Source organism: Setaria viridis, chromosome 8 (genome assembly GCF_005286985.2).
Source record: "Setaria viridis chromosome 8, Setaria_viridis_v4.0, whole genome shotgun sequence".
Taxonomy (NCBI): domain Eukaryota; kingdom Viridiplantae; phylum Streptophyta; class Magnoliopsida; order Poales; family Poaceae; genus Setaria; species Setaria viridis.
Genome location: NC_048270.2, coordinates 36683256 through 36703842, shown reverse-complemented (window position 1 = coordinate 36703842; position 20587 = coordinate 36683256). Strand labels below are relative to the sequence as shown.

Below are 20587 nucleotides of genomic sequence, written 5' to 3'. Positions count from 1 at the left end.
TTGATCTATATAATACAACTCCCTCGGTCCACCAAAACTTAGGATGGAGACATGATCAGAGCTGTGAAGGGGCGCCCGGCATCGTGGAGACGAAGATGGCGCTGCCAACCAATGTCAACAGGGAAGCTGTAGCCCTACAGGTCGTTGGGACGCAAACCACACTTTGCAACTCTTTTTTTCTTGTTTCACCGGCTCTGATGCATTGCAGCCCCACGTGCATCATGTGGAAGGAATCGACATATAAAAATAAAAATGGAAAACTTAGGCTCACTCCACTGCGGTCGGCTTACGTTGACGGGACGACGGACGGTGCCTGTTAGTGAGCACATGCAATGCGACCCTTCGATCCAACAGATCCCATTGGTCAGGTACCGAAACTTGACGATGGTCGACTTCTACTGATCTCATCGTGCATGCAGTCTGAGATGGGGCACATGTTTTGCTTGCTCAGATCATCAGCAACTTATAGTATAGTGGCTCATCTAACTCTTACTATAAGGTTTCCACACACTACAAGAGACCTTTGTGAATTCTTGATTGCTTTTTAAATGCCTGATGCTTACTATCATTTTGAGTTCTTGATTCACAATTAGTGAAACTGTGCTATTAGTTGAGTGGTGCGACGTGCCCACCACCGCGAAACACCTATAGATCTCGATTATGATTTGTCGGATTTGTGTATATGCTTGTACAAATAAGTGAGAGTGTGTGCATGTCACCATCCACAACTGCAAGAACCCTCATACGTATACGTGCTGGCGCGAAACTCTCATTCGGGCAGTGCTGGGACAGCTACCACGGGACTGATAAGAACGAGGGTAGTTTATTTGTGCCGGTGTCAGAATCGACACAAATAAGCCGCTAAACGTGCCGGCATCATCTTCCGTTTATTAGAATATTTTATTATTTTAATCGGCTTTTGTTGACCGCTGATACCATTGAGTAGCTAATTCTACCATTAATTGTTAACACCAATGCGAATAGGGTTACTAGTCCTAGCGGTGTCTAACTAGGCCGTAATGTTTGTTAACCTACTACCGTTATCGATTAGCACTAGTTGGAATACTATCAAAGGCAGCCAAAATAAATTGTTTTCCATTTGTACTGTCCATCGATTCATGAGTAGTACTGAATTGTTATGAACAAATTGCACAAACAACAAATGCACATTCAAAGGAATACGCATGTGTACGTGCTAGACGTTTATAACAGCATATTACACTCATCATCAACTGAAAAAAACGGATATTTAAACATTAACCGAATAGAACAGAACAGAACAGATTAAATCTTGCATAGTTCGTCATAAATAGAACTGAACAGAAGGCAACAGAATTCATTGCAAACGCATCAACTGAACTGAACTGAACAGAATTCAACACATACATCAACAAAACACATAAACATAGCTTAGTCGTACTTGCTCATGCATGAACTGAAACAACTGAAATAAATGGACACAACCTAGCGTTGTTCATCATGATTATAACTAAAAGAACCGAAAAATCTAACTAGGCAAAAGGGCAATACGTTCATAACATATGCTCCGGCGCTTACATCGCCGGAGTACACAACTAGCGGCAGGGCTTACATCTCCGGAACTGCGCCGATAGAACCTCCGCTATCCCCTCCATGGTAACAAAGGTCATGGATGAACGGGAGGCAACGGCGGTGGCAGGTAAGCTCCCACTCCATAGCCGCGCAAGCATAGGCCTCGGCCGTAGCCGTTGAGGCCATGGCGGCGGGGGATCTGGCTAGCAACTCGATGGCCGCTTACATTGCCATGGCCCCCCTAGCCGCATTGGTGGGGGACAGAGCCTCGGCTGCAAGTGCCTTCCACGCCTCGGACGTGGGTCTGATGATGTGGCGACGGTGCATGAGGAAACCCCCGCCATGACGAGGAGGGCGGCCTCCGTCGCCGCGGAGGCAACTAAGGTGCGGGTAGCAGCCGCCGCCGCAATGGCCGTCACCGCCACCTCTACAGCCGTGGCTGCAGCAGCTGCTTCTTGGGCTGCTGGCACTATGAGCAAACACATTCACTCTATTTTTTTCCCATACCTAATATTATCAAGATATTTATCTAATACAAATCATATATAACAAGCAAGATATCCATCAAATTCTAGCTCAAAAATATGTATAAATAAAAAATCATCTGCATTCTCCCTCGTTCTAAAAAACTCATTTTTCTCTATCTCTAAATAATAAAACAAAGGATAATAATAATAAATGAAGGGAGGATGAAATAGCTAACCTTTACAACAATTTGGATGAGTGAAATCCCCACGAAAATAAGGAAAAATAATCGGGCAGCACCTCCCTAAGCTTGCTTGCTCGCCATGGAGAAGGAGCTCAAAGCTCTCGGTCATAGTGGCTCGGGCTCGGCGAGGAAGAAGTTGACTTTTATAGGCAAGGCGTTTAGTCCTAGTTGGAATTACCAACGGGGATGAAAGGTTGTCCATTTAGTTTTGGTTGGATTCCAACCAGGACTAAATGGATAGTCTTTCGTCTCGGTTGGTGTTTTCAACCGGGACTAAACGCCTCGCTAGATTCCCTCGTTTCACTAGCCGTTACAATCGGAACTAAAACTCCCGTCGTCGGTGGCTGTCGGTAGTGGCCGTTTGACCCGGGACTAAAGGCCCTTTAGTCCCGGGTCCAAAAACGACCGGGACTAAAAACGCTGGATGGAAGGTCTCTTAACCTATCAAAACTGATTCGACCTAATACGGACATCCTTAAATCACCACGTGTCCATGGTTTTCTGGTTGCTCAGCTCATAAGCAATTGATCATGCTTGATCATTGTTGGGCCATGTCCATTGGCAATCTTGACAGAAATAATTGAGCTACCAATAATAGTGTTGCACGTGTCTGTAACGTGATGTACGGCGCCTGACAATAATAGGGCACCGGAACCTGCAATATGTCTGGCCGGAATATGCAATAAAATCCTTTCGATCTGACAGACATATTTGTGTTACATTCCTAGTATTCGTAGTATTTTTATTTTCTGCTCATATCTACTGATAATTTTGCTATATATGGAGTGGTTTGTTGCCAAATTTTGGCATGCCAAAGTTTTGCCAAGCTAAAAGTTGGGCAAGAAACTTGCTAATATTTTAGTAAGATAAGTGGGAGAGGTTGCTAAATTTTGGTAACAAACCAAACAATGGCCAAAATATTAGCTTGCCAAATCCCTGGCATGCCAAAATTTTGGTAGTGAACCAATCAGGCCCATGGTGCCATTCTAAGCGTCCTTTTGTGGTCAGCAACTTGAGCCCCTGCTGGCCACATCATAGCTTGTCTGCTGGCCCGGTGCGCGTGAACCACGAGGGGAGGACCACAGTGGGCGCTCAGACAATGTACATTAAGTCTGAGCTAAGCTGCCTTCTTCCTCATCTCATAAGCAGTTGATGCATGCCTTACAGTGCCTGACATGGCCCAATGGCACCAATCCTGCTAACACAAAATAATATTTTCAATCATTTTTGGGAAAAAAGAGGGTCCAATTTTGACTCCATATGCAAAAGTTGCGCCTGTTTTATCGAACACTATGCAAGTTATATTAGGGTTTTTTCGGTGCATGTTTCAATTGACAACTAAAGATGATCTACAACCAAGGACTCCACTAGACTCGCAAAACGGAAGTGAAATTTTGAAAACCTTTTTCATTAAATTGAAGTCGTTTGTATATGTAAATTATCACAAAATGTTCTGGACGAGCCAAGCATGGGTGGAGTGGCCTAGCTAGAGGGCATCACGCATAGGTTTGAGGTTGCAGGTTTGAAAGACAATCAAAACACTTGTGTTAATGGCACCGCAAAAATGGTTGAGGCAAGGGGTTGAGGCTTGAGGAGATGATCCCAAGGTCGGGGATTCGGCTGTGTTATCCTTATGTAGCGCTTGGGCCATAGAATCCAACTAAGGATGGCTTCTCCTAGATTCTTTTACCCATCACCTCCAGGGGTCTCCAGTTTCAGTTCATCCCAACCGTCGACCACTCGGTCCACCCCACCTTTGGTGTAACCGCGAGCTGGAATCTCCACGCCATGAATTGTTTGGCCTTGTGTTGGTTGTTTAGCCACACCATAAGCCACCACGATAAGCTTGTTTTTCACGGGAGTAACAAGCTCACAAGGGGCTCTCCCAGTGATGTCGTCCATAGGGTGGCGTTGGTTGTCCTCAAATATGTTAGAAGATCCTCCAGCTTCGGCTTCCGTGGAAGCGACGCTACGCTGAGAGGGGCTTACGTTGACATTAGCCTCTGATGCTGCAGCTGCTTGTTCACTAGCTTGTTTGCTAAGAGCTAGAGCCACACGTCAGTCGATTGCTTCTTCCATTCTTGCCTCAGTCAAACCTATGTGTTCTTGCAACTCTCGCAGCTATTGTGCGTGTTCGGCCTTACTTCTTTGGCGACTTCTGTATGAATCAAGGTGCTCACGAAAAGCAAACTTCCATGGAATTACTCCTTTGCCTCGATAATATTCAGGGTGTTCTAGATTACCTAGTGCCATAGTCAGCTCGTCCTTCTCCTTATTAGGCACGAAAGATCATTCTAAGGTAGCCTTTATTAAGTCAACAAGACTCGTAGCCACTTCTGTTAATTCTTGGCCGAACACAAATGATCCATCTTCGGGATTAAGCGTGCCACCATGAGCATAATACCAATTCTTTGCTTGCTCCGACCATTCGAGAGTCTGCAGTACTATTCCACTAGCAATTATGTTATCTTCCATCCTCTGCCATTTCATGATCCCCTTCTTGTAACCTCCTGGCCCAAGACCATGGAAGTATTTCTTCTTCTGAGCATTGTCGGTGTTGGTTTGAGTTTCCTTAGCGCTCTATTGCGACTACTTGAACTACAAAAATGAATCCCAGTGATCTCTTAACTTCGGGTGCTTCGTGAAATCAGGTGTAAGCCCCTTCTTTATGTAGTCTTTGTTCAAGTTTTTCTTGTACATCTGAAAAGCAATTGCACCCTTCTTGAAGCTCCAATCTTTCACTTTTGCTTCATCTACACCTTCGAACCATATCATTTCCTTCTCTCACTCAGGAACCGCGCTTATGGGATCGTGCTTGTGGAAGCGATTGATTTCAGGGCTTTTCCAATTCTTAAAGCTTATTGGAATCTTATCTCTAACAAGAAACCCAATTTGATTCACCAATTTAGTCTTAGCATAGGAAGGAGCAATTGATTCACCATTCATCAATTTCTGTGATGATGATACGATGGCGTCGGTCGACGGGGGTGGCGATGAGGGCGTACAGGGGTGGCGATGAGGGTGCACGGCGGACGAGGCGGGGTGGTGGCGCCGGATGAGGTGGGGGCAACGGCGGTCGACGGGGGCGGCAACGAGGGCGTACGGGTTCGGGCGGCGACGAAGGCGTGCGGCGGACAAGGCGGGGTGGTGTCGGATGAGGTGGGGTGGCGGCGGTCGATGGGGGCAGCAAAGAGGGCGGCGATGAGAGCGTACGGCGGCGGCGACGAGGGAGCGCGCGGTAGATGAGGTGGGGCGGCGGCGGCGACCAATTGGGTGCACCAACAGGTGCTAAAGGGTGCACATTAGTACCGGTTGGTGCCCCCACCCGGTACTAAAAGCCCGGTGCCACATTAGTACTGGGTGGGACCACAAACCGATACTAAAGGGGTTCACAAGGCGGCCCTGGGGCTATCCGTTAGGCCCGATACTAATGCTCTACCAGGCCCAATTGCAACCGGCACTAATGCAGTGGACAAAAGGTCCATTCTCCGGCAGTGATAGTAGCACGAGCACAGCAACCACTAGTAGAGAATTGGCCTTTAGTCCCGGTTGGTAGGGTGCAAATCTCCCGAAAATCCATCCGTGATAAACCAACCGGGACAAAAAGGGGGGGTCTTTTCTCCCGGGTCACTCAACCGGGACAAAAGACTCCCCTTTTATCCCGGTTGGTATTACCAACAGGGATAAAACGGGTCACCACGGCAGGCGCTGCAAAAAAAAAAAGAAATCCCGGGCTCCCAGGAGGCCCCCACACGTCGCAAGTCACAAGTCACGCGATTTTTCACGCGAAATAAGCGCGTGCGCGCTGCGTGGGATTCGAACCCACAACCTCCAACCTCGCGCGTAGCTTCCTTGCAATCTCACCTACACACCACATCTGACTATATAGAGGATGCTATCCTTTTGTATTAACTCGTGGGGAACCCTTTTTATCCCGGTTGGAAACACCAACCGGGATAAAAGACCCCCTTTTATCCCGGTTGGTATTACAAACCGGGATAAAAGGGTTCGAGGGATTTAGTCCTGTTTCAATCACCTCGTTGGGGACCCTTTTATCCCGGTTTGAAACACCAACCGGGATAAAGTTGGCCCGGGATAAAAGGTTCACCAACCGGGACTAAAGCTTGATCACTAGCGGAGGGCTCACCAACCGGGACCTTTTATCCTGGTTGCAAAGGCTAGTGAAAAAAAAGACCCTGAGAGGCCTTTTATCCCAGTTTGAAACACCAACCGGGATAAAAGACCCCTTTTTTATCCCGGTTGGTAACACCAACAGGGATAAAAGGGTCGAGGGTCTTTTATCCCGGTTTGTAATACCAATCGGGATAAAAGGGTCGAGGGTCTTTTATCCCGGTTTAAAACACCAACCAGGATAATCTTTTATCCTGGTTGGTGTTTTAAACCGGGATAAAAGGGTCCCCAATGGGGTGGCTGAAATCCCTCGAACCCTTTTATCCTGGTTTGTAATACCAACCGGGATAAAAGGGGGTCTTTTCTTTTATCCCGGTTGGTGTTTCCAACTGGGATAAAAGGATCCCCACGAGTTAATACAAAAGGATTGCATCCCTATATAGTCAGATGTGCTGTGTAGGTGGGATGGCAAGGAAGCTACGCGCGAGGCTGGAGGTCGTGGGTTCGAATCCCACACAGCGTGCACGCGCAAATTTCGCTTGAAAAATCGTGTGACTTGGGACAAAAAGGGGGCCCTCCAGGTGACCCGGGACAAAAGACCCCCTTTGTCTCGATTGGTTTATCCTGGATGGATTTTCAGGAGATTTGCACCCTACCAACCGGAACTGATACCAAGTTCTCTACCCGTGTCAATATGTCAGCATGGCCAGTCCTGCAGGAGGGGTGATCACAATGAGACCATCCTCATCGCAAACATGAACAACGTTTCCTTCCAGCATCCCACGGGGAAGATGCCACTACTAGAGGCACACTACTACCACACTGGAAGCGTGGACTTGATGCAAGAGCTTCCCGACAGACCACGAAGGGCATTCAAATTCACTGACGAAGCCTTAATCCCGTATGGGCCCAAGCAGATGCGCCATAGAGCCATCGTATAAGGCTACGGTGGTGCGGAGGTTCTGGCATGGTGCCGCAGTGGAGATAGTGTTCCAGAGCACAGCAGTTCTACAGGACGATTCCAACCCGATGCATCTACATGGTCACAACATGATCCTTCTTGCACAGGGGTTTGGTAACTTCGACGCCGCGAAAGATGTTGCAAAATACAACTCGGTGAATCCACCAGTGAACAACACCGTTCTTGTCCCAAATCTTGGGTGGGCTGCCATCCGATTTGTTGCGAACAATCCAGGTGTGTGTAAGATTTATTTGTGTTAGTCGGGTTTCAAAGTCGAAACTCTCAGATCTAATGCTTGTCTTATATGATTTACAGAGGTATGGTTCATGCATTGCCACTATGAATTCCATTTGACTATGAGCATGGCGGCAGTATTCATTGTAGAGGATGGTCCGACAGTCGACACATCTCTCCCGCCACCATCTGCTCATTTTCCAACATATTGTGGTCATGACGACAATCTCCTTCCAGATGAACTGTGCCTCCAAACTAAGAAGGATGCATGAAATCCCACGCATAAATGTAGTTTGAATAAATATTACTGCAACCGCCGGTTATCAAATTAAATAATGGATGGCCCAGGCTAGTACCTAGATTCAAGTATGCATATTCATACTACTGTATCGTCTTGACTCTATCAGTAATATGAGGCCAATTATGTGCCGTACTTCCTTTTACATCCATATATGTCTAGCTTTCTTTCTTCTATATTACAGCTTCCATCCTGGTGAATTGTAATTTTTATCACTAATTGCATGTACTCTCTCTGTCCCAAATTGAAGATGGCATTGGCATTTCTAGCTAGATTCATAGCTTTTATTAATAGCTTTTATAAATATATGTAATAAATTAGACCCTTGTTCTAGTGGAAGTGACTAGAGGAACAATTAATCATGTCGAAAGTCCCCAAAACACGGTTAAAAATTTTAAGTCACCCTTCTGTCGTACAGTCCAAAGTTCAAAGCACGGGAGCTGGAAAACAATATTTCACCACCGTTTTACACTAAAGCCATATATATCCTTCGTACAAAGACCAGGCGGATTACACATAAAGAGGCCCAACTAGCTAGCTTCTCAACATGCGACTAGTAAACCTGAAGCAAGATCGAAATAATAATCAAGAAGCCAAGCAGTTTCAATGTCTATTTTGTTTTGTCTAAATACATGTAGAACGTGGTAAACTAAAACTTATACTATAATCTTTTAAGAAAAAACCGTTGACCTAAAAAGGAAGACATCTAACATTATTTTATAAAAAAACAAACTAGTGAACAAAGATATTGCAATAAGAAAGACATTACCAATACATTAGCTGGTGTCTTGTACGTATGAAGTCATAGAGTGCAAATAGTCGTACGTGAAGCATTTCCCAATACAAAGTATGTTTAGAAATGAAAAATTCCGGCCTACTATCTTTCTGTCTCCCCATAGTTATCTCTATGAATCCTAAAATTGTAACCTTTTAATTAGATATCGATAAGTTTTTATTACGTTTGGATGCTGTCCCCCACCTAGAATTTCTAGTTCCGCCACTGCTTGGGTGATACCGAATGATCTTTTCTATAAGGTTCTAGAAAGGTAGTTTACCTGGGGTATATGCACTTCTCAATGAAAGGACATTGGTACCGAAGTAAGCAGTTCCATATTTTTTTTGGCAGCATGCTCGAATTTTATTCTGCTCCAAAAATTTTACACCAAGGCAGCGTCTTCAAGCAAACTGAAAAAATAGGTTTAAGGACTATGAATGGAAACACTTGCAGAGCAGCAGCAGTCCGGGCTAGTATTAATGAACCAGCCACCAGTGGGCCACCCACATCCTATGGTGATGATGACGCCTCCAAAAAAGATGACGCCAATGTGCATGCCGGTATTGGACGAAGCAAATACAACAGTTGGTCAGAGTAGTGTTGGCACTACGATAGCACAACCATATCCGTAGGTTCTATATCCACGTACTATGATTCATACCTTGGGAAAAAACCTCGAGGATCAGAAAGGTTTCATCGATGGTGTGGAGCAAGTGCTGAAGGCCCGTTTTTCATAGATTTATGATGGGTATAAGCTTGCACTGGCACAGTTTGGGGCAGAACCCCTTCTTTTCCCCGTTGATAAGGGTGCCAAGGAAATGTTTGATTGGATGGATCAAGAATTTGAGACCTTGCCCTTAGTTATTGTGGGAGCCAGTGATTATGCAGCCTTCTTGCACTACTAGAAAACCCCCTGTAGGTACGCCAATTTTAGAATTAGACACGCTTTATTTCGTCACTATGTCATTGTAGGCACACTTTCATAAAGCGTGTTAGAAGCGTCTTCGTACGTACCGCGTCAGACCTTGTAGACACGAATCCTTTAAGCGTTGCTATGAAACAAAGAGATATTTTATAAACACGTAGATGCATATCTAAAAATATTGATACAATTTTGCAGACACACGTATAAAACGTCTCTAGTGGTATAGTTACGTAGTATAGTAACGCTTCATTTCGTGTTAATAAATATAGATACAATTTATAGATATGTATACAAAACATGCCTACTAATATAGACGCTTTTTATAACGACACCTTATTGCGCAGTAATTAGTATAGAGACGATTTAGTAGAGCGTGACAGGTGATGTGGCGGATGATGTGGTGAGTGACGTGGCGGATGATTTAGCAGGTGACATGGCACGTGATGTGGTGGATGATGTGGCAGGTGACGTGGCGGAAGACACGTTTCATAGTAACACCAAATTGCGTGTTCACAAATGTAGAAACAATATCGTAGATACAATTTTATTATGCGTGTACGGATATAGACACGTTTTATAGTAACACCACATTGTGTATTAAGAAATGTAGAGATGATTTATAGATACATCTATTTTCATGTGTACTACTGTATAATGATTCTTTTATTTTCATTTATAAATGCAATATATCATTTTATTTTCAAATAGGTTAATAATGCATAAATAAATTATCCATGACATTGCATTGGCAATCAATTCTTTGCTTCACCAAAAAGAAACTGAGTACTTCATTCAAGAATGCCCTGATAAAGAAACACAGACAAAGTGACAATATCATACAATTATTTCTAAACTTTTTCACAAACAACTAAAACCTACGCTTCATTGCCCGTTCTTGTGCCTCTCTCCATCGCAGCTTAACTTCTCCCTTGAAACGTTACATCACCAGGTTATTTCAGATTTGAACTTGCAGCTTTCTTCACATGCAACTTTCAGATTTGAGCTTCACTTCTCCCTTGAAAAGTTACATCACCAGGTTGTTTCACATTTGAACTTGCAGCTTTCTTCACCTGCAACTTTCAGATTTGACCCAGCAGACGCTCCAGTTTCGTCTCCAACTCAGTATGCTTTATCTTCATCTCCTCTTGGTCCCTTGCATGTTCTGTTTCCTCCAGTTTCTTTGACATGTCATCCATTTGTGATCGAAGCTCGGCAAATAAGTTCGGAATAGTCTAACGACCATATCAATGATCAGAATATGGTCACAATCAGAATAGCAAAGATTACTAAATTAAAGGGCAAGCTAATTACTGTAACAAGTAGAAAGGCAAAACAGTAAAAGCAAGATTTAATAACTACTAAAGATAAAGGCTAAAGGACATCACCAAAGACATAAGAAAATATAAGCAAGAAATTAAAAACATGGGTGCAAAAACTTAAAGACAATGCAAAAACTATTTAAGAAACTACTGTCCTAAGCTTTGCATAAGTCGTATTCTGCAACAAAAGCCAGTGACTGTTTCAGTTAAATCAACCATAGATACATTAATCATCATAGTGTAACTGAAGCCAAATGTTGATTGTTATCAACATAAAATAGCATAAGACAGTTGTAAGAGATAGACATCATCAACTGTAATTCATCAAACATATCAAGGATCAGCAACAGCCCATGGTAGGACTGGAGCAACAGGAGCATTCACAATTAAGTTGATATTCTTACCAAGTAGACTGAGGTAGCTTATAGAGTGAATTTCAGTGATCTTGTTTTCCTCTAACTGTGCTCTGCACTAGCATCAAAGAATTCTGCAGAGAATGAGCTTTTGCGGGTAGGAGCAATGTTAACATTTGTTTGTGCACAGTGTTAGTACTCTGCGCTAGCATAAAAAAAATATAATGTTTGCCTTCGATATGCATATGTAAATAGAGTGGGATTATTCGTGAGCGAGAGGTAGCATGGACATTAAAGTTATGTTTATAGGAAGATACAAACAATCAAATCGCCATGCTTCTTTAAAACTCAGCATACATGCATCATATTGCAACAAAAAATGAAGGCGCTAATCGCTGAAGATGAAGGATACTGGCAAGAAAGATGCTAATGTATGCAAGGAAATGATAATTTGAGTTGACCAGGCGAAGAAAATATAATTCAGAACTGTAGCACATCAGGGTAAAATACATATGATCGAATTCCAGTGAGGCCACTTTATATCTGAACTACAAGAGCTATATTAGAACATAAATTGGTATTGACTGATGAAAGAAGATTAAGTTATCTTCAGGCTCACCCATTCTCAAGTGATTCGATCCCTTTACATTAGGTTACTTTTTAATTAATTATTTATTGCACAGCAATGAATTAACAGCCATAAGATCCATTGCAATCAGACATTAGGTTGACAAAAAAATTCCTATTTTATAAAAGGATGGCACAATTTAAATGTATGCATTTGGGCCCTAAAGAAACCTAGGAAAAGGAGCAGTAAAAGTGTGATTAAGCACAAACCTGATCCATGATGAAGTCAAATAGATCACGCTTGGTATGGGAAATCAAATGCTTGTTCTTCTTCATGGGATCCGAGAGCACTAAGAACTGTAAGAGCAGGTACAAAAGGCCAATGACGTTCACCGCTGCATGGTATTCTGCTCGAACCATAATGTATAAACAACGGGGAATTTCTTTTCTGTGCATACCGGAACTGACTAACTGCAGCGCGGCTATAGGAATCGAGGTCCCAGCCCATGCACTCGGCAGCTAGCACCGCAATCAATGCCAGGCAGAGCTCCACAGCCGTGACCCTCGCCAATAGCATGGCGCGCTGCATCACGGTGGCTCGCCGCTTGCGCGACAGGATGCTGGGCGAAGAAGTGACGGGGAGATGGAAACCACTTGCGACCACGGAGACGGCCCTGCATCGTGTTGTGCCAATCACGGAAATGCACTCAGCCGGTCGCCAGCACCGCGACGGCGGCGGATCAAGGTGAGGGCGATGGGCCTGGGCGATGGATCGAGGCAAATCAATCAGTTGGGTACTAGAGGAAAATGATTAAGGTTAGATTAGAGTTACCATGACATAGCGGCCGTGCGGATCCAGATGCCATAGCCCGCCGCCGCGGTGACGGTATGATCCACCGCCGTTCGCACTGCGGGTTGCAACACCTCCACCAGCGGACAGAAGAGCGAGAGATGGAGGCAGCTCTTGGGGAAGAGCAAGAGGCGCGCGCGGTGGCTGGTTTGAGGGATGGCGACGGGATGAGGAGAGGAGCGCGGCAGCGGATCATAGGTGGGGGTAGGGAGGGCGGCGGTGGATCTGGGGAAGAGCGAGGTCCAAGGAGGTGGAGTCGTGGAGAAGATAGAGTAGACGGAGGGGACAGGCGGTTAAGGAGAAGAGGAGATAAGGTTGTTCAGTGGGGCATTCTCAATTTCCCATGAGGTGGGGAGTTTGATCGCCAAAAATTTTAGCCATATAGCGAAACATGCTCTATTTCTCAAAATAGTATAAATTATTCAAAAATCATTTAAAAAATTATAATAATTTTGAAAATTGGATAGGTAAAGACATGTTGTACATTCAAAATAAATTACAGGAGCAAAATGATTCATATTTTGTGTGAAATGGAAAAGGCAAATCAAGGTTATAATATTTTTATTGAGTTTGAATGAATTCCAAAATTATGTTACTGCAAAAAAGTTGAAGTTATGCGTTGTACATAGACAAAACATATGAAATTCAGCTATTAATTAACTTAAACCTTAGTAATACATAGAGTGGTGACTATGAGGATGTGCTCTCAAATGAAAACTATATCAAGCATATGCTTACCTCGTTCTCAATTAAACCAGATAAAATTAATTAATAGTCACATTGAATCTTGATAGAGAGAAGATTGTTGACTATAAACACGTGATCTCAATAAGCACCAAATGGAGGAAGTTACGGAACTTTAATTTCTTAATGAAACTTTTTTCGTGTATGTAACAAGGATATATATTGGTCGGCAACAAAATTTAATACTTTTCTATAAAAGATTTGTGTGTTGTTTAAAATAAAAACAATTAAGTAACTATGAAACTCCAATTGTAAAGTACACAAACATTTTTTTTCCTTCCAAACTCAAACACAGTTTTGATATGTATGCCAATACTCATCTATGACCTTTTTAGTAAATTAAATATTATTATAATAGCACATGTAGTTCAAATTTTGAGTAATTATAACAAATAGGCTTAAATATATTTAAATTCTAAAAATGTATATTTTTGCTTAAAAATACAATTATTTTTTTTACATAAATGAATCATATGGAAACAACAATATATTAAATTCTCATACGAAATAGACAAGGTTGACTATAAACATGTGATTTCAATTGAAGATCAAATGGAGTAAACCGTTATCTCACGGTGATTTTTTAATGAAACTTTTTTCATGGATGCAATAAGGATTTATTTTTGTCTCTGACCAAATTTTATAATTTTCTAACACTTCGTGCATTATTAAAAATAAAAATTTAAGAACTAAAAGTCACAGCAACTAAAGCATAGACATAATTGCGAAAGGACCTCTAGCCTAGAGGTTAGAGCTAGCACCCAGTAGGTCCGGGTTTAACTCCTTGTGGGAGCGAATTAAACGGGTCTGAAATAAAAAATGCTAAAAAAGAATAGGTAGAGACTTCCCATGCTGACTTCGGTTAAAAAAATGTGTAGATATAATTTATAAATAGGATTATTTATGATAAAAAAAACAAATTCCTTTCGTTGCCCAGTGGTGAGGCTGGCAAGTTGCATCAAAGTTGTTTATGGGTTCGAAACCCCATCCATACTAACTATTTTTATTTTATAATTATTAAGAGCCACGGTCCAAATCAGAGAGAGGAGGAGCAAGAGCTCGGCCCAGAATAGAAGGCTGCGCAGGGCCGAAACTGAACTGTAAATTTATTAGGAGCCATGGGCCAGGAGCATGGGCTGGACCCAGGATATGGCCCAAGCCAGAGTAAGGACACGCACGGCCTCGGTCCAGAAAAAAAGGTGCACAGGCCCACTTCATAAGCAGCAAGCGGGCCTCGGTGTCGCGGCCTTATTCGAGGCTTACAAAGAAATACAATTAATATTTTAGTTCTCAATCAAATTAAATTACATCATTAGTGCAATGGTTTGGGTACGGTTTTCAAAGGTTGAGGTTAGATCTCGATTATAGGCACATCACTAATTTTTTGTTTCCCATTTTTTTAAAATATACTAATAATGTTTTAGTTCCGTACTTTTTAAGCCTACAGGTCATCGTTCGACTCCAGGCACATCATCTTTTTTTTCTCCTTTTTTAATTCAGTATTTAATATATGGTTTACGTTTTTAGTTCCGTACTTTTTAAGCCTACAGGTCATCGTTCAACTCTTGGTGCATCATCTTTTTTCTCCTTTTTTAATTCAGTATTTAATATATGGTTTACGTGCCTATGGATGGTGATACGCTTTTACGACATATCTACATGCTATTGATAATTGGAAGCATGTCTAAATTTGTATCACTTTGATACATTTTTAGAATTGTGTTAAAAAGCATCTTTGTGTGACTATATATAATTTTCTAGGTACGCTTTACAATGTATCTAGAGGTTAATGACGCTTTAAAGCGTGTCTAACTTTATGTCATTTTGATATGATTTCAATAACGTGTTAAAAAATATCTTTATAAGACTACTAATGTTGTAAGCATGTCTAATATCGTGATAATTTGATACGTTCTTGAAATCATGTCAAAAGGCATCTTTACGGGCCAACATAGAGATGCTTTTAGTCCGTGTTACTACTACAGCGTATCTAAGGGGGGATAATGACGCTTTAAAGTGTGTCTAACTCCGTGTCTTTTTGAGACGACTTCAATAGCGTGTTAAGAAATGTCTTTATATGACTAATAACACTATAAGCGTGTCTAATATCGTAACAATCTAACACATTTTCGAAATTGTATCAAAAAACATCTTTACATGCTGATGTAGAGACACTTTTAGCGTGCGTTACTACTATAGCGTAGCTACAGAGGGGGTTTTCTAGTCGTGTTGTGTTGCGAGGGTATGCTAAAGCTGCTCAAGGCGGAAAATTGCTCAGATTTCCTGAAATTTGGTGTGCACGGTTACAAGTTTCCTTCTGCTTCAGGACTCGATGCACAGGAGATGTCGAAAAATGTTCAGATTGTGAAGAAGAATTTCTTGAAGGAATTTTGGAAGGCTTCTGGTCACGACTTGGCGAAGCTTGTTGCTCGTGGTCATATTCTGGAGGTTCGACTTTTCCTTTTGTCCATTCTGCTTAAGACTACTTTTCTTTATCTTATCGTGGTTGTTTGTGATAGGCTAAAGAAGCTGATGTGAAGGAAAAGAACCAGGTTGGAGGCTCGGAGCAACAAGAGGTGTAGACTCTAGACTAGGTTTAATTGGAAACTTAATCTTTGATGTATTGCTTAGGGTCGAGAACTCAAGCAGTTGTTGGTTGTAATTTAACCTGCACCAGGTCCTAGGTGATGGGCCTACGCAGGACATACTTCCTCTTCGATTTCATTGTGAAATGTTGTTGCCAATGGTCATGCTTGGTGTCTATTTTGTACTTTTCATCCCGACGCTAGTTTTCATGATTTCTAGTGCTTTTGCTGTGAATACTTTTCCATGCAAAGCTTTATGCTGGGTCGCTATTTTGAGTCCTATGATGGTTATGCACTTGGTATGATGGAAGAAAAAATATTTGAAGCTTCGAGGGTGAAATCGAAGCCCCTTAGTCCACAAAGTCATGAGTTTGATTTCGCCTATGTATGTGATGCTGCAGAGTTTCAAGGTTTGAAACCTGGTCATGTAAATCAAATTGTCATTCTCACTTGTAACGAAACTCGTAGCATATAGTAATAAATGTTGTTTTTCCTTGGAAAACGTCACCCCGCCTTTTGTTCCTTTTTGCGGAGATTTTTGTTGCAAGATGTTATTACGAGAAATATATTTTGTTATTCTTTTAAAGGGTTTTCTGTCTAAGTGTCATAACCTGAGACGACAAGGAATATTTGATTTTAGTGAGAAACGTCACCCCCCTTCCATTCCTTTTGGTGAGGGTTATGCTGTTTGCGTATTTGGTTGATGACAGAGGTATCCTCGAAGCTTTGTATCTTTTACACTTTTTCGTGCGGTAGTTATTGATTTTGTAAAAAAGGTCTGGAGGTGTTTAACTTTCATGTGGGATTTTTATACACCAGTTTTCATGTAATAAGTAGGCAAAAACTTGCTCCGAGTTTTGCGAACTTAGAAAGTTAAATGACAAGTCGGGTCGAATTCACAACTCTTGGTTGCTTCGATCATAGAGCTGTAAATCTAGCGAGGTTAGATAGTAGTTTAGATGAGTATGGTATTGGCAAAAGCGAGGCTTTGCTTGTGCAAAAACGCAAGATTCGGGGTATTCTTGGAAGTAAAGTTGGTGCTGCAACTTGTTGTTTCTGTCTAACGCTTGCGCAGAAACATGAGTTTTTTCTCGCATAGAAATGCGAGGTTTCACTTGCGCAGAAATGCAAGGATCAAGTTATTCGAAAAGTAAAGTTGGTGCTGCAACTTGTTGTTGCTTTCACCCAATGCTTGTGCTGAAACGCAAGTTTTTCCTTGCACAAAAATGCAAGATTTTGCCGCAACTTGCTGCTGCTTTGGCCTCAGCTTGCACAGAATGCAATGCTTTCTACTTGCACAAAAATGCAATGTAGTAGCCCTTTTGAGGCTTAGTAAACATGAGATTCAGGGGAATTGTACTGCATTAAAATGTAAAGGTTTACATGGATCCGCCTTGTTAAAAACCTTGCCTCCATTGTGGAGCCCCCTAGCAAGAAAAAGAGTACGGTCCATTTGCTGGAAAGTAAATGCAGGAGTAAATTTTCTACCCTCAACACTGTTTATAGACTTACAGGCCAAGGGTTTTTACAATTTTGGCGACTATGGGTACTATTTGCGCAAGTTATCCACATTCGAAGAATGTGGTAACACTGCTCCTAGCTGATCTGCAAGGTAAAAGGATGTTGGCCTGTTGTTTCGAGTGACAACGTAAGGCCCTTCCCAAGTTTCTTGCAACTCCCGAGGTTCTCCCAGTTCTTTCTCTTTTTGATTACTAGGTCTCCTATCTAGATCTTTTTCTTCACTATTTTCATATCCCTCCACTTTTTGGTTTCTTGCTGATATTTGTCGAGGTTTTCAACTACCTGTAATATGTCAAGCTCAATCATGTCTTTGTCGATTTTTTTCGTTCTCTGAGGAAGCCTCGATTTTGAGTACTCAGAAGCTTTCATTCTTTATTTCCTCTGGAGCCATAGCCTTGGAGCCGTATAACAAACGGAAGGGTATGAAACCTGTTGTTCTTGACGCAGTAGTGTTGTGGGACCAAATGACTTTTGGGAGTTCATCAATCCACTTCCCTTTTTTCTAATTGTACAAACATTTTTTGATACTCGAGAAGATTATCCCGTTTGCTCTCTCAACAACCCCATTGGATTGTGGGTGATATACTGATGCAAATTTTAACTTGGTCCCCATGCTTGCACAAAATTCTTTGAAATCATTACAATCGAACCATTTTCCGTTGTCCACTGTTAGTTCCCTAGGAACCCCGAACCTGCAGATGATGTTCTGCCAAAAGAATTTTTGCACCGAGCTTGAGGATATGTTTGCTAGTAGCTTAGCCTCGATCCATTTGGTAAAGTAGTCAACCGCTACTATTGCGAACTTGCAGTTGCCTTGTGCGGTTGGTAATGGCCCTACTAAGTCCATTCCGCCTCTTTTTAATGGCCAAGTTGGTGGTATGAGTTGTATGGCAGCGAGGGTGTTTTTTGCTAGTTAGTTGTCTTTTGACAAGCCTCGCAAGTTCTTACTAAGCTTCGGGCATATAGGATTGCTATTGGCCAAGTAAAACCCTATCTCACGGCTTTGCCTACTAGCGCTCTGGTTTCGATATGAGAACCGCAAAACCCATTGTGGATTTCTGCTAGCAGTTCTTTCCCACTCTTCGAAGTTATACATCGCAGCCAAGGAGCTAAGATCCAAGATTTGTACAGCTCATCGTCAACCATGGCGTAGCCCCTAGCCCTTTGCTTCATTCTATTTAGCTCAACCTTGTCGTGAGGCTCATAGTGTCCTCTGAGGTAGGACATGATTGGTGCCCTCCAATCGAATCTAGTGATTGCATTTACGACTCTCGGCGCTAGCTCTCTAGTTGATGAGGAGTGTATGACCTCATAGACTACATCAGGTGGCATGGTTTGATTTTGCGCAGCTGCTTTTGCTAATTTGTTTGTGTCATTGTTTTCTACCCTTGGGATGTACTGAATGGTGAACCCTTTCCATGGCTCTTACTGCGGCTAAGTACTTCACAAGCTCTGGCTCTCTAGCCTCACTTTCATTTTCAATGTTCTCTTAAATCACTTAGGAATCTAATTTTACTATGAATACTTGCTAACCCAATGCACTCATTTTCCTTAGACCCATAAGTAGTGCTTCATATTCTGTTGTGTTGTTGGTGGACCTTGCCTTGCCCTTGAAATCGAGCCTTGCGGCATATCTGATTTTGACGCCTGAGGGTGAAGTGATAATTGCCAACATTCCTGCCCCCTTGTCACACCAAGCCCCGTCACAATTTATGACCCATGGAACCTCGATCTGATCATTTTTATTGTTGCATGGTGATGTCCAGTCGACTATGAAATCAGCTAGGACTTATCATTTGATTGCACTTCTTCTCTCGAAGTCCACCACGTATTTGGACAATTATGATGCCCATACTGGCTTCTCTATTTGTGATTCTTCCTGAGGCTTCTCTGTTTGTGAGAAGATCATGAAGCTGCTGGTTGGTGACCACCACTATCTTGTGGCCCTCGAAGTAATGCCTTAGCTTGTGAGCTGCCATGATTACAACATAAGCGATTTTTTCTAGCTCTGAGTAGAACAGTTTTGCCCCCGACAATGCTTCTGAGGCAAAGTATACTAGAGTTTGTCTTGGTTTGCCCTTGATTTCCTTTTCTTGCACTAAGGCAATGCTGGCTGCAGAGCTCGAGGCTGACAAGCATAACAACAAGGGAGATTTTGGTTTGGGTGGGCATCGTCATGCTTGTCAAGTAATCTCTTAGTCTGCAAAAGCATTGCTTTTCTACTCTCCCCATTCAAACTTTTTGGAGTTCCGCAGTACTTGGAAGCAAGGTAGACTTCTTTCGGCTGCTCTCTGGATAAATCTGTTAAGGGCTGCTATTCTTCCTGTCAGCTTTTGCACATCTTTCAGTGAAAAAGACTCTTTCATGTCGACAAGAGCTTGAATTTTATCTAGATTAGCCTCGATGCCCTTGGTTGAGAGTAGGCATCCTAGCACCTCGCCTCACTTAATTCCAAATAAGCATTTTTCTAGATTCAGCTTCAGATTTGTTGTCCTCAAGTTGGCGAAAGTTTCTGTGAGGTCATGAATATGATCTTTTCGTTTGTCACTTTTCACCATGATATCATCCACATAGGCTAGGATGTTCCTTCGAAGCTGTGTGCTTAGGACTATTGCTATCATTCTTGTGAAAGTTGACCCCGCATTCTTGAGACCCTCGAGCATTCTGACGAAACAGTAGGTCCCGAATGGAGTGATGAAACTCGTCTTCTCCTCATCTTCTTTTTTTATTTGTACTTGATGGTAACTTGAAAACATATCTAGTAGTGACAACATTTTGCTGCTTGCAGCGTCATCTACCACCTTGTCAACCCTTTCTAACGGAAAGTCATCTTTTGGGCATGCCTTGTTGAGGTCGGTGAAATCTATGCACAGTCTTCATTTGCCATTTTTCTTCTTGATCAGGATACATAACTGCGCATATTACGTTGGCATTGGCTGGCTATTGGTCTCCCACCTTTGTTTATTTCTTACTTGTGCTCTATTGTATCTCTGTCTACTCCTTGCAGGCCATGCGAAGATATCCATGTTCTTCTTCCAGAACGCGATCAGTTGCTCTTCTTCGT

General features: G+C 42.5%; 1 long non-coding RNA gene and 1 other non-coding gene across 2 annotated transcripts; one reads left to right on the top strand and one right to left on the bottom strand.

The window, feature by feature from the left end:
• Positions 1-1316: 1316 nt before the first annotated feature.
• LOC140220066 (uncharacterized) lies at positions 1317-2737 on the bottom strand. The gene is made up of 2 exons (XR_004643094.2): positions 2255-2737; positions 1317-2020 (listed from the first exon to the last, which is right to left on the bottom strand). It is a non-coding gene; the product is annotated as an uncharacterized lncRNA (long non-coding RNA).
• Positions 2738-7096: 4359 nt separating this feature from the next.
• LOC117867048 (uncharacterized) lies at positions 7097-8029 on the top strand. The gene is made up of 2 exons (XR_011898992.1): positions 7097-7586; positions 7668-8029. It is a non-coding gene; the product is annotated as an uncharacterized protein (transcript).
• The last annotated feature ends 12558 nt before the right edge of the window (positions 8030-20587 follow it).